General features: G+C 32.7%; 1 protein-coding gene across 2 annotated transcripts in view; it reads right to left on the bottom strand.

Moving 5' to 3' along the window:
- LOC126889817 (major facilitator superfamily domain-containing protein 12-like) overlaps window positions 1–14,884 on the bottom strand; it is a 41,758-nt gene extending 26,874 nt beyond the window's left edge. The window contains exon 1 of one of the 2 annotated variants that reach the window (XM_050658487.1): window positions 14,546–14,884. The gene's annotated coding sequence lies outside the window, so the exon portion shown is untranslated. Of the gene's footprint in view, window positions 1–338; window positions 469–14,545 lie in introns of those variants that run through there. The other variant, XM_050658488.1, reaches the window with a different exon arrangement.
- Between the last annotated feature and the right edge of the window lie 966 nt (window positions 14,885–15,850).

The raw sequence follows: 15,850 nt of genomic DNA, 5'->3' as shown, positions 1-15,850 counted from the left end.
AAAGAGAACACTTGGTTAAAGAAAAATGTTAATATAATATGTGATTATGGTGTCGCGAAAATTACTATGATAGTTTATATTAGATCTATCTCAGATCAGCTATTAAACTCTACATTTTAAAAAGACCATACCTACCCGAATAGTGTCAAACAATGTCGCGGACAATACGGACATGGAACTATTAGGATGAATTTCAAAACACAAATATGCCCTGCGTAGATATGGTATGATTTGTGTCCACGCATATCGTGTAATAATTACTTTAAATAAATACAATTTTCATACAAATATCCATTTAAAGAATGTTATAGATTAAAAGATTTAAAAATAAAACTTACAAAAGTAAATGCAAAGTTTAAGTACGTTTTATTAGTCACAATATTCACAATCAATATCGCACCAGCACAAATGATTCACTTTTTCTTTATTGGTGTTTATACCAAGTAAAATGTAGCTGTTGCATTTGTTCAATAATACCCATAAACCAATTGTTCTAAAAACGATTATTCAAATGCAATTAAATTTTTAATATGCTCTGTCATTGTTTAGTAAATTTTATAGCTATTACGCAATTTAGAAAACAACATTACTTTTTCTTAAATCGATGTTTGTTTGAATTCAGAAACACACCTCACTAAGTATCTCTATATTATCATCACTTTGGCTTGTAATAGGTCTGAAGAACTTTAAGACGCCTATGAGACAAAAAATAGAGGAGAGTGGAATTTGAAGACTAAACTCATGGACGATTGAGTAATTTGTTCTCTGCTCTGTCCATGAGATATGAAGCATTTTACTCCAGCACCGCATCTTGAAGGCATCAATTCTTTTCCGATCGTGCATTTCATTTTCCATGATCTGGATCCGTAACTGAATACAGGAATAAGCCACAGCTCTTTTTATATTCCTTCTTCTTCTTTAAGTTCCATGTTCTATCGAAGGTTGGAAATCATCATGGCAATGCGGACCCTATTGACTGCCGCTCTAAATAGCTCTGCACTACTGCATTCGAACCATTCCCGTAAGTTCTTAAGCCAGGATGTTCTTCGTCTTCCCACATTTCGCTTTCCTCGGATTTTATATTCCTATTTTCCTACAACTCCGTTTCTGACTTTAAAAGGGTTGGACTTAAGGTTTTCATTCTTATTCTAGTTTCATTATTCTCGTAAAGGTTCTTCACCAGAGCTGGGAGATGATCAGGTACTCCCATCTCGTGTTTAACAAAGCTTTCCAGTTTAAATTCAGTTTTATTTGACAATTTTCTCCATATACATGATTGTACAGTTTCCACAATACTTATTGGAGAATACGTTCACCCTTTTACTTATTTCGGTACCATATTAGGTCTCTCTAACGTTGGCAATTACATGGACGAGTTGTTCACGATCTTCAGCTAATCAGAATAGTTGCTCCTTCCACTTCCTCTACGGTCCTCGATTTTACCTTTCATGATAAGCTGAAGGATTTGGTACCGGTCTCCTCTAAGCACATGGCCTATGTGTGAAATGTTTCTTATTTTAATATTCTTCTTCAAGTGTCATCTCCGCGAAGGAGGTCGGCAATCATCATAGCTATTCCGACTTTACAGACGGCTGCTCCAAAAAGTTCATTTGATGTACATCCGTACCAGTTTCTCAGTTGCGCAGCCATGATATTCTACGTCTCCCTATGTTTCTTTTTCCTTGGATCTTTCCCTGCAAGAGCTGGAGCAAGTTGTATCTCTCTTCACGTGTAATATGTAATATGTCCGAGATATTCCAATTTACTTGTTTTAATAACAATTGTTTTTAAGGCTTCCATTTCTTTATTCATATTTCTCAGAACATCTTTGTGTGTAAAGGTACCTGCTACACCGAGCACGGAGCACCCTCGTATGGATACGTACATACCTTAACGTGTTCTGTTCATAAATTTTCAGAATTCAGAATTCTATACACCCACAACTCGAATGATTCCAGTTTTTTCATTGATGCTGAATTTAAGGTCCAAGCTTCCATTCCATAAAACAAAGTCGGGAAAGTCGAGTTCGTTAGTCTTCATCGCTGTCCAGGTAGTACATTCTTTCACGGTTTTTGCTGTAAATTTTAAGGAACCGCTTGGATTGACATGAAATTTGGAAAACGCATAGCTAACATGTCAAAGGAAAAAAGAGATATTGTGCCGATGTGTGCTTTTGTCCTGGGGGTGACTTTCACCCCCTCTTGGGGGTGAAAAAATATATGTCTAAAATAAGACCGTGAATGGATAAACTGGCTAATTTTAAGTAAATTTTGTTCTATAGAGCTTTTTCGCCAAGTCAACACTTTTCGAGTTATTTGCGTGTGAATATGTTCATTTTTCAACAAAATAACCACGTTTTTAGACGGTTTTTCGCAAATAACTCAAAAAGTAAGTATTATGTCGAAATAGTTATTTTCCTAACAAGTGCAGAAAGTCATTTTTTTCGCACGCGACTGCAGTTTGCCGAACGACGCGAAGCGGGAGTTCGGCAAGCAGTCGAGTGCGGAAAAAAGACTTTCTGCAATAGTTAGGAACAATATTTTTTCTAAGAGTCTTTAAAAAATTACCAAATCTTAATCAATTAATTTAATTAATATGAAAATGCATACACAAATTAATTCTTTGACAAGGTTGTCAAAACCAAACTTTCAATATAATTAGTTAGCATGACGACGATCTTGGTTTCCATGACGATGATTCAAAACGACCCTTATTGTCTACCGATTTGACTTTCGAATATTATGTCAAAATAATCTTATTTCATCGAATAGTCGCGTTAATTTCATTAAAACAGGAACACAATAAGATATATTTGAAATAAATTAGTAAATAACATCTAAATATTAGTTTGTTGCATGTATTATAATTACTTTAAGGCCATATTAACATATCTAAATTAACACGCGTGCGGAAAAGTAAAAACCGCGTGCGGAAAAGTAACACGCGTGCGGAAAAGTAACACGCGTGCGGAAAAGTGAAACTTTCTAAACTAAAATGCGTGCGCGAAAGTAGACATTTTTGCAAGCTCGTAGAAAAAAAATATTCTTAGCAAAAATGTAGCCTGTAAAAAAAGTAAAAAGGTCTCTGGACGTCGTCGTAGAACCAGTTATAGTCAATGAAAAATAGGTTCATATTCGCCAAATTTCAAATGGAATATTTCAACGTGAAATATCCAAAAAATGAAGCACTTTTTGGTGAAAACCCATTATAACTTTTTTAAAGTGTTTAAAATAGGCTTTATTTCTGTTTTTATAACAAGTTTCTAGCAACAAATGTAAGCAAGTTACGCTCAAAATAAAGTTGGTCCCTTTTGTTTTGGCAAAAAAAGTCAGGAAGATCACCCCCTAATTAGCAACTTAAATAAAATTAAACGTTACCGCTTCACAAATTATTTTACTTATGTTGTGTTTATATGATCTGTAAGCTTCATCGGTTTAAAGTGCTTATTTTTGAAAAAAATTGGTTTTAAAGTGAAATTTTTAATTTTGAAAAAAAAAAGGTTTTTTTTTTCAAAATAACTTAAAAATTGTTAGAGATACCAAAAATCTCAAAAAACAAAAAAAGTCAGCATTGCTTTTTTGAATATCTTGTATTTTTTTGTTTTTATGTAAGACAAAAATTGATTAAGATTTGGTGTTTCTAAATTTGCATACACTCGTGATCAGTGACTTGTTCAAGCCCTTTTAACTACAGCCCTTTCAAAAACAAGGACTTTGAGCCGATGAAACTTACAGATCATATAAACAATACATACACGAGTGAAGTGGTAATGATTAAGTTCATTTGAGATACTAATTAGGAGGTGATTTTTCCGATTTTGTTACCAAAAAAAGGGATTAACTTTATTTTGAGCATAACTTGTTTACTTTTGATGCTAGAAATTTTTTTTAAAAAACAAAAATGAAGTTTTTTAAACAGTTTAAATAAGTTGTAATACGTTTTTCCCAAAAAGTGCTTTATTTTTTGGCTATTTCACGTTAAAGTATTCCATTTGGAATTTGACGAATATGAACCTATTTTTTGATTAGCTATAACTCTGCTTCTACTAGGTATAGAGACCTAATATATACACCATTTTTTTCAGTTTTTACAGGCTATATTTTTGCTAAGAATGTTTTTTCGACAAAATACCTACTTTTTGAGTTATTTGCGAAAAACCGTCTAAAAGCGTGGTTATTTTGTTGAAAAATGAACATATTCACTCGCAAATAACTCGAAAAGTATTGACTTAATGAAAAAACTCTATAGAACAAAAGTTACTTAAAATTAGTCAATTTATCCATTTCCAGACTTACTTTGTAAGTATAGTTTTTCACCCCCGAGAAGAGGTGAAACTCACCCCCAGGACAAAAGCACACCTCGGCACAATATCACTTTTTTTCTTTGACTTGTTAGATATGTGTATCCCAAATTTGTCAAACATGTCAATCTAAGCGGTTCTTTAAAATTTAGAGGTTTTTCAATATTTTACCGTTAAAGAACATACTAAGGGCATTCAGAGCATTCTTTTATGCAACCACATATCAAACGCCTCTAGTCGATTGATCGTATAAATCCAGGTCTCGGCCTGCGTAATAACACTGATCAAAAACATAGCAAACATAGCATTTGGCAGGGATGCATTTGACAATATAGCTTTGGCAGCATGCCCTCTTCCAAATATATTATATGAGAGAGTGAAAAATATAACTAACTTTTTTAACACATAGGTGATCGATGTATCATAGAAGATAACTTTGGTGCAAGGCACACCCAATGGATATCGGGGCTCGTAGCAAGCAATGGGAAAGAATTGCTCAAATCAATGAACCTATTTCAACAGGAAAGCCCTACTGCCATACAAAAAACTTCAAAAATTGCTGATTTGATCACTAGGAATGTTCTGGTAAAAAAGCAGTAGATTCCAAGAAAGAATATGCTTGGCAATGCCTTTAAAAACATGAGTTGGGCTAAACATTGATTCCGTGGAAATATTTTGTCAATAACATCCAGCAAAAGGCACGGAAAAATACATCTGAAATAAATAGAAAATTCGGTGATAAAAACTATGCCAAAGAAATCTCGGAACAGGTTTATCAAAAGAGGAAGACAAGGTAAACTGGTGACAGACAAGGCCACCATACAATGTGATTAAACACCTTCAGAATAAAATCCATACCTCCAGCACTGAGTACATCATCATAATACCGGCTTTAAATCCCCATATGGGTTCTAGCCTCCTCAATAATTCTACATTAGACTTCCCTGTCCATTGCCTTCCTCTGCTAGACATGTAATCTGATGTATCCAGTGGCGGCTGGTCAGAGGAGGCAAGAGAGGCTTAGCCTCCCCATAAATTTTTTACACGTGCTACACTGTTTTGTTTACTTTGCTATTTTGCTGCGCGTTAGAGATATCGGAAAAAGTTATTTGGACAAGTTATTCCAAATAATATTCTAACCCCACATACCAAACTTAATCACAAAATTCGTACTTTTAATTTTTTCATTATTTGTAGTCAGGATCCTAAAATCGCAGAGGAGGCTGCTGGCCGGAAAATCTCACTTGCTAATGCTCCGCCCAGCCCAGAAGCGTTTAAGCATGGTAGTTTAAGGAGACCCGGTCTCCTTAGAGCTGCATTAGGCCTAATCGCTTAACGCACACGCTGCCCGGAGATTGGTAAGGGCGGCTAATCGGCCAGCAGCCTCCTCTGCGATTTTAGGATCCTGACTACAAATAATAAAAATAGAATATTAGATTAGAATAATATTTGGAACAACTTGTTCAAATAACTTTTTCCGATATCTGTAATGTAAAGCAAAATATCGGTAATTTACCGTGTTTTCGCAGTAGGCCGCTTTTAGAATTAAAAAAATTCAGTTGAGTATCTTAAAAAATGTGAACCTTCAACCTGAATGGACTGCAAAACTTCAAATCTGTATTTATTTTGATATGCATATCTACTTACAGAGATAGAATTGTTAACGAATAAATGACACAAACTTTGGTAATACACTTTTACAATTAGACTAACTATTTTTAAAATGATATGATATTATGAAATTGTAAATTATGATGATATTATAAAATGTAAATAAAAAATGGTCAAAAAAATGGGGCCTTAAATTAGATTTTTTTGGCGGATTTTTTTTTGCTAGTGCAAATTTGTCTAGATATTTTACAGTTAGGTATAGCCTCCGCTATTGTAAAAATCACGAGCCGCCACTGGATGTAGCTCATATTTTCTTCCATATTATCAATGAATCTTTTTATAGAGCTCTCTTCTTTATTGCAAAATGGGTATATCAAGCAGTGTTCTTCTTAGTGGATTATTTTGCTCCATCCTCATTACATGTCCTACCCATATTAGACATATTATTTGAGGTTTTTCACAATATCTGGTTCCTAGTATATTCTGTACAGTTCTATCTGATGCACATATCTAAATTTGCCACCTAATCAATCACAGAAAGCTTTTATGTGAATCCTGGATTCGGCAAGCAGATCTATATCTTGAAGGACTGTAGGTAAAAATAAATACTTTGAAAGTGTTTTTTAAGTTTTTTCTAAAAGGCCAAAATTTTCTTTGGCATGATAAAAACAACAGTTTTGATTTTATAAAGCAGTTTATCCAAAGTCAAAAAATACCCCAGACTACAATGTGTCCCACTGTTAAATAGTTTGTATGCAAATTAAATTCATTTGGGTAAAACCACAAATGGAACTCAAATCTAACGAGCTAGTCAACAACCTGGCAATCCAAAGCATAAATTCTGGATTGCAGAAGTAAAAAAAGATCACTATCATAGAGTGTGTCTCACACTGTAAAAAAAAGTAAATAGATCAATATGTTTAGGTCCTACATTTTATCTCTTGGATTGATTCTCAATTTTGTCTGTTACCCTTCCTGTTGATATACCATATATTTCATTAAATTTCAAACAGCACACTGATAGAAAACCTCCACTGTTTGTTTTGGCAATGTGTTTGAATTTGAAAATCAATTTTAACAAGCCAACAAAAGAGTATTCCAAATTATCATTAAAATAGGAGTACCTAAATATTGATCTTGATAGCAAACATGCACAAACAGAATTTTCGTTATCTATGAAATGGTAATTAAGTAAATTAATTATTTTAGTATGCAATATTTTATACTAAAAGGGCGACTGTAGCTATAGAATTATATACAGTATGGTGCAAATGAAAGGAATAAATTCGTTATTTCGTAAACCGATGACATTAGGAAAAATCCCGAAACAGGTCGATTTTTGTTTTTAAATTATGGTATTTTGGCATACATATCATACTAGTATGTCATCCATCTGGGCGTGATGACGTAATCGATGATTATTTTAAATGAGAATAGGGGTCGACTGATAGCTCATTTGAAAAGTCATTAAATTCTCTATTTAGTAATATAAACATTTACACAATTATTTGTACAGGGTGTCCAAAAATAATAATTTTTAATTAAATTATTGGACAAAAAAAAGAAGAATGTATGTAGTTTATTTAATTCAAAATAAATTTTACTATTGCCCAGAAACAGAAAAAAATGTTTATTTCAAAAATATACATTGCTTTTCGATTAAATTCAATGTTCAAGCCAGCTCCTGCCAGCCACCTGCCTCTTAGGAAGTTTGAACATTTAATTTAAACGAAAAGCAATGTTTATTTGTGATATAAACATTTTTTTACTGATTTCTAACAGCAATAAAATGTATTTTGAATTAAATAAATTAATATAAATTCTTCTTTTTTTTTGTCAAATAATTTAAATTAAAGAAAATTTTTGGGCACCCTGTATAAACAATTATGTAAATGTTTATATTATTAAATAGAGAATCGAATGATCTTTCAAATGAGTTAGCACACGACAACTATTCTCATTTAAAAAAATCATCGATTACTTCATCACGCCCATATGGATGACGTCACTAGTATGAAATTTAAAAATAAAAATCGACCTGTTTCAGGATTTTTCCTTAAGGTCACCGGTTTACGAAATAACGAATTTATTCCTTTCATTTGCACCATACTGTATGAAGGTACATATACAGTGATGAGCGCGCTAATAACCGGCAAAATAGCACAAAAGATGGAAAACGTATTAAGTTGTGAGATAAAAAGAAATGAAACTAGTAGAGTTGGGAAATTTGGCGATATTAACCTAAAAATTAACATTATATTAATTGTTTAGCAACTGCCACTGTCAGTTTTAGCTGACACTCCTCTGATACATGTTAAGGTGGGAAACAATCAATATAATGTAAATTTATATGTTAATAGCGCTAAATTTACCATCTCGACTAGTTTCATTTCTTTTTATCCCACAACTTAATACGTTTCCATCTCTTGCGCTATTTTGCCGGTTATTAGCACGCTCATCACTGTATACAAAATATTCATAGTTAATTAAATAACTGGAGCTTGTGAGGACCCACATGAAAAATTTGGAAAAAAATAAAAATGAAATAAATTTTTCTTAACCTACCTATCTATTGTGTATTTCTATAATAGTAGCGTTTACTGATTCAATATAATTGCAATTAGTCCAGGGCGCATCTGTTTTGAGATGGACGTTGAGAGGATACTCAAACTTTTTTGCAGAAATTGCTTGAAAATAACTCAAATAATAATATTTGAGTTATCCTCCCACTCAAAATGGTCCGGAACATTGTTTAAATAATCAAAATGTCAAAAAATAAAGGAAAAATTCGATTATTTTATTGGTTTTTTGATTATAACTTTAAAACTGTTCATTTCTGAGACAAGTTGTACTGACATAAAAGTTGCGTAATTAAATTTCCTACAATATAGGATTGGTTAAAAATTTAAAAAATAGTCACCCTTGTTGAAAAATAGCAATAATTGCGAAAAAAACCATACAAAAACAAGTATTCGCATTTTACGTTTTTCAACCATTTATGCTACACTAAGGACCTTCATATTTTACTCAGAAAAACTTTATGATACAGTAAAACAACACTGTAAATTTCATTAAGATCGGTTTAATAGATTTTGCAAAATAAATTTTGCAAGCCAGCTTTCGAAAATAAAATTCATTTTTTTTTTAAATGTTGCAGGATTGAAAATAAAACAGATAGCAAGTTGAATTTTTTTTGCTTATAGAAGTGTACTGTACCTTTCATTTGCAATTTTCAAAATTAACATCCATTAATTACCATGGTAATTAAAAGGAAATTTTTTAAATAAACATTACTTTTTGGGGCTACGCGCAGGACAGCGGTATTCGATTCACACAAGTTGATTTCCACCAACATTTCTTCCAATCTTTATCTAATATATTATTTTCTTACTCTATATTTTGTTGTATTTTAATATTTTAATTTCACAAAAATCAAACTAATTTTATTACTGTTTGTGAAATATTGTTTAAACAATTGCATATGTTTAAAAATAATAAACTATTATTCTCTAAGTTAAAATATATGAACAAAGAAAGTTTTTGCTAAAAAAAGTGTTATTTCAAAGGATAGAGTATGTGTTTTTATTTTGCAATAAACAAATTGATTTATTTATATCGAAATGTAATAAAAATTAAAATGTATCAATCATTATCAAAGGTCATTGGAATGCCCAATCAGAGCAAACTATACGCTGTCCTGCGCGTAGCACCAATAATTAATGTTTATTTAAAAAAATTCCTGACGCCGTGGTAGTTAATCTATTTTAGTTTTGGAAATTGCAAATGAAATGTACAGTACACTTCTATAAGCAAAAAAAATTCAAATTGCTATCTGCCCTATTTTCAGTCCTGTAATATTTTGAAAAAATGAATTTTTTTTGCGAAAGCTGGATTGCAAAATTTATTTAGCAAAATCTGTTGAACCAATCTTAATGAATTTTACAGTATTGTTTTACTGTATCATAAAGTTTTTCTGGGTGAAACATGAAGGTCGTAGATGTAGCATAAATGGTTGAAAAACATAAAATGCGAATACTTGTTTTTGTATGGTTTTTTCGAAATTATTGCTATTTTGCAACAAGGGTGACTCTTTTTTAAATTCCTAACCAATTCTATGTTGTAGGGAATTTAATTACGCAACTTTTATGTCAGTACAACTTTTCTCGGAAATGAATACTTTTAAAGTTATAATCAAAAAACGAAGAACAAAATCGAATTTTTCCGTCATTTTTTGACATTTTGATTATTTAAACAATGTTCCGGACCTTTTTGAGAGGGCATAGGCGTAACCAGGATGATCCTAAGGGGGGGTTACAACTACCTGAAAGGGGGGGTTACAACTACTGGAAGGTCTCTGAGGGCTATGGTGTTAAGCGTATATAGCTCAAAGTACAACCCCTAAGTTAACCAAAGTTACAACCCCTAAAACCCCCCCTGGTTACGCCTATGTGAGAGGGAGGATAACTCAAATATTATTATTTGAGTAACTTTCAAGCAATTTCTGCAAAAAATTTGAGTCACCTCTCAACGTCCAAATGTACTAATATTTTTACAGATCCGCCCTGGTCTAAATATTAAGATTTGTTTGAAATAAACAACCATATAAAAATTCTCAACACTTTTCACATTGAACTTTTATTTTTAGTTTACAATGAAATAAGAACAGGTAACCCAAAAGTAACTATTTCATTTTAAATAAGTTCGAATAAGTTATCGGAGGCCGATAAGTCGGCCTCCGATAAACCGGAAGTCCGGCTAACCCGGACCGATTTTCATCAGACACAACAAACATTTTTTCACTTTGACTGAGTTTTTTACCAAGGAGGCCGATAAGTAGGCCTCCGATAACCCTTAAGTCCGGCTAACCCGGACCGATTTTGATCAGACACAACAAACATTTTATCACTTTGAGTTTTTTACCAAGAAATAAAGAATACTGTATACAACTGTATGTAATTTAGAATAATCGTGCATATGTATTTCATGTTTTTACAATTATATTGGAGTTTATCTGGAGGTAGGTATCTAGGGATGGCGGTTTTTGACAAAACACCGGTTTTCGGTTATCCCCGTTTTTTTTTGCTTACAGTTTAACCTGGCGGTTATAACCGTCTAAAAAAAACCGGTTTTTGGAAAAACCGGTTTTCGGTTTATTTAATCCAATAGGTTACAAAGTTACACTTACAATACACTTTAGTTTGCGATACTCCATTCGACTCGATATCGATATGATGAAAATTAGTACTATCGAAAGAACATGTACCTATTACTTTTAACACGTTTGTATATTTGTAGAATAGGTACATTTTAACTCATTTAATACTTCCTGTATGAGTGTATCGTTTTGAAAACGTAGCGAAATTCTTGGAGATTCGTATTCTTAATCAGTAATTCGATATTCATAGTCAGAGCATTATTTTTGGTAATCAGAAAAAGTCATTCACCCACTTTCAATGTCAAGAGTTAAGTGTGAAAAATAGATGATGTTTGCGTCTAATTCAACCAGATCACTTCTTATGTAAATATTATGATTACAAATACCTTTTCAAGGAAATATTATAATAAAACTTAATAATTGTTTCTGGCTGATGTGAGACTGCACTGTCAGTTTGCTTCTGTATTTTATAAAATAAAATAAAATTTGAAATATGGTTTTGTTTGGAATAATTACTTGAGAATAACAATTATGATTGGGATCCGAAATAATACCTAACCTAATCCAAATCACCGTAAAAACCTAATAACCGGTTTTTACTTTAAAAAGAAAAAACCGGTTATAACCGGGACAAAAAAACAACCGGTAAAACCGGTTAATGCGAAGTAAAAAAACCGGTTTTAGGTTTAAACCGGTAGGTTTTTCCCATCCCTAGTATACTGTGTTTTATTAATTTTAACATATTCTCCGGCTAACCCGGATTTTCGATAACCCGGATCGGCTGCGGTCCCGATTAATCCGACTTATCGAGGCTCCATTGTACTTAATTAACAAAAAACAATGTTTTAAAAAAAAAGTCCAAACAGAAAATACTGGTACCTAATCAAATTCGGTCAGCACATTCCCTGAACCAAGCATCTGAAATATCTAGGTACAATACACAGCCAAGACCTTTACAAAATATCTGGTTTTTCTGTAATATTTGTAATAAGCTCTTTTGCTTGGAGCAGGTGCTGCTTCCTCTTCCAAGACAATTCAGTGCATATTCTAGCTGTTTATGTGGTCCTATCGTAACTCACTCTGGGAATCCCATGTCCCTTAAAGCTGAGATTTTCTTTGTTCTATGTGTGTGTGCTAAATTATAAATGTATGATAAACATACTGTACTAAATTTGGAGAACTACAGAGATAATTTTACATCAAGGCTAAACAGGTGGAGCATAAAGTTATTAAAATAAATGACTGGTCAGGTGCAGGTGACATTTGTGAGCACCATTAGTGATAGGGATAGGTATATTTTTTTTTCAAAAGTTGCAGAGTAATTATGTTTAATAGTAGAAAAGGTTATAGGGTTTCAATGTTCTCAATAAAAATTACAAAGTTTATGTTGTACTTTCATATGAGTCAGGCCTGACAGGCCTCACCCGTCCACTGGAGGGTTAACAGTCAATTATTTTGCTAGTGATCAAGTTTTGTGCTCATAATCATTTATGTTGGATTTTGTTTAGGTACTCTATACATACTTAGAAAGTAGCCAAAAAAGTATTTATTGTAGTATAGCATTAGCATTAGACCAAAGAATATAATATATATTATACTCTCCAAGAAGAAGAGTTTGAATGGAACAGATGTCGCGTTTATTTGTCCCTGGAAAATACTGTAGTCATTGTCAGGCCACATGCACCAACTCAGTAGGTAGGTGCACAAAATCCTATGCTGAAACGTTACAGGGCAGTACCCTTCTATAAGGTCCATAGGTACTCTTTGATTAGACCATCAGCCATCAATCAAGTCATTTTAAAAAAAAATAGCAGTTGTACTTAAATGGGGAGGTATTGATACAAATATAATATTATATAATGGGGAGGTATAATAATAATAAATAAAAAAAATAAATAATTTGGACAATTAGGTATACTTCTTAATTTGTCAATCATATAAGTACCATATGTATTGAATGCTGGGATGACTAAAGACAATATACACGAATTAGTGTAATATATGTTACACAGTTACTTTTGTATGTAGAATCAAAATGATGATCTGACAAAACAATCAAAAATTATGTTATTGTAATAAGTTATTGTACAATTTGTTTTATCGCTTCTGACAATTTTGGCCCCTTAGTCCCTTTAACACGTTGACGGACAGAACGTCTATAGACATCTAATTTCCATTGATGTAATGTGACACAACGTCTATAGATGTTGCATTTTTCCCTATTCTACTTTGCAAAATACATATAGTGTCACAACACTTGCTTATACATTTGACGCACTGTCCGTCAACGTGTTAAAAGGGTTCTACAGTAGTACAGGCATGTATAACCAATGCCAGAGCACAGATAGCCGAAAACAATATTAGACTATTGGAGTATCAAAAAATTTTATTTTCTGTCATATTTAAATTAAGTACAAAAATTTACAAAAACATAGAAAAAGATTTTGATAGAAACCTGTTATAAATTTCTGAAAGGTTTCTATGAATCTATAACGCTATTGCTGCTATACATAAAATAAAACAAGGCAAAGAAAATGATACTGCAGAAATATCTAGAAGAATAAGAATCACTTGGAAGAGGATTTAATAGCAGTAGGTAAACTAAGCTTTATTATAAAAGATCCCAAAATCGAGATAATTTAAAATAAAAGGATTTTGACACATGTATCCTTCCTGTCGTGACTTATGGAATGGAGACAGTGCCACTTACTAGCCAATCTCTCAATGGATTTAGAACAACTCAATGAGCTATTGGGAGACTTATGATAGATGTAAGCTTAAGATATGAGAAACGAATATCTAAGAAGAAAAATCAAAGTAAAAGATGTCATCGAAGCTATTGCAAAATCTAAATGGAAATGGACAGGACATGTGGCAAGAGAAAGCGAAGAGAAGTGCATATACCTAAACGATGGATAGGAAGGCCACAAAAAAGATAGATCGACGACATTAAAGAAAACGCAGGAAGAAACTGGGGCCAGACAGCTCAATACAGGTGAATACGGAAAACCCAAAGCGAGGTCTGTGGCGGATCCAGCAGGATCCAGCATCATCAAGAGGGGGGTCGATTGGCTAAATTTCTATGAAAAATAAATGAATAAATGAATGTTTTTATAATCTTTATATATAACTTGGTTTGAGATGGGGGGGCCAATCGCCCCCATCGCCCTCCCCTGGATCCGCCACTTGGGGAGGTCTATGTCCAGGACTAGACCAGAAGAGGTTGCTAAAGAAGAGATAATGCTTAATGTTATCAGCACACTGTATTATTTTTATTGTACACATAAAAACTATTTTTTAGGATACTTAGCCAATTAAAATGACCATTTTATGAAATTGATATCACAATGAAACAACATAATGACAACAGTCCTTAAAATATATCAAATATCTACACATTTACCCTTGTATCAATGGAAACACACAATATTTAGTGAAACTATATAACACTATGTATAATAATTACAGTAAGTACTTACTTTAACCTGGGGATGGTTGAAGAAGTTTTAACAAAACACAGGAAATTCCACAACTAAGTAAGTAGGTTGAGATGAATAGTATCAACTAATATTTCTATTTGTAGACTATTAAATGTACAGCTATTTATCAAAAGGTTTGTCATTGTTTTGATTTGGATATTTTTTAATTTATTATTACTATCGCACACTACGGCTTACACTACATGCTGATGTTTGAGAACTGACACTGACAGAAGTGACACATTTCGCGGCAGTCGTCACAGCTGATTCCAGTTATGAATCACTACAGTACGTTTACTTTTAGTCGTACATTCAAAGTGTATACATTGCCTTTGCCAAAGTCTAGCTAGTATTTGCTTGGGCGACTGTATGGAACTGTTTGTTGTAACTAGAGTTGGTTATCGAGCGGCATTGTCTGTTCCGTCTGTTCACGCGTACTTAAAATTTTACGTCACGTGAATTCTCTAGTGATGGACAGAGCCGTAGTAGAATTTTTTGTAGACTAAGTACCTAATACGAATTTTTAGTAGAATTATGTAAGTATGTATTATAAATTATTATATTACCCAGTGGCGACTCGTACCACTTTAAGAAGGTAGTGCCACAACTCGGGCAGCCGCCAAAATTTTTAGTGACGGATTCACGATATTGTCAAAAAAAGGTATACTGACAACAAAAACTAAAAAAAAATATGCGCGGATACCTACTTTTATCTTATGTACATATCTTGAGTTTATTGATCTGAGGTGCCAAGCAATTGTCCAACATTGATCAAAACAGTTCCGTAAATTAATTAATAATAAAAACCTCTTAACCTACCACCAGCATTTACTGCTGATAGTGCTTGAAAATTGTTATTACGATTTAGTCTCTATTTACCAATTTATAAAAATAATACTATTTCATTATTCACACACATGCACACATTTTTGTAATGTCACTTTTAAAGTTTACGATATATGAAGTTCATTCTTCTATTTTTTGGTTGCAAAGTTTTCAATGACTTTATAATTAAAATTATCAATACAATTTACAAAATGCTTTTCTGCAGATAGCATACCTAAAGCACTAGGTTTCGATGTAAACATCGAAAAACAGCGTTCTGCTTCAGATGTTGATATAGGAATGGTAACTAAAATACTTAAAAGTTTAATAGTTTCTTCAAATGTGCTTTTTAAACCTTCCCTCTACAATAAAACCGATAGCGAAACAGCCCCAGAGGTAGTACTTAATTCGTCTCGCTAATACAGTACCTACATCTAATTCAGTTTTAAACCGAGTTTTGCTTAAAAATTAAAATTGTCT

The sequence above is a fragment of the Diabrotica virgifera genome, chromosome 8 (assembly GCF_917563875.1).
Source record: "Diabrotica virgifera virgifera chromosome 8, PGI_DIABVI_V3a".
NCBI classification, from domain to species: Eukaryota; Metazoa; Arthropoda; class Insecta; order Coleoptera; family Chrysomelidae; genus Diabrotica; species Diabrotica virgifera.
Note: the sequence above shows the minus strand (reverse complement) of the source record. Positions and strands in the feature narration are given on the sequence as shown.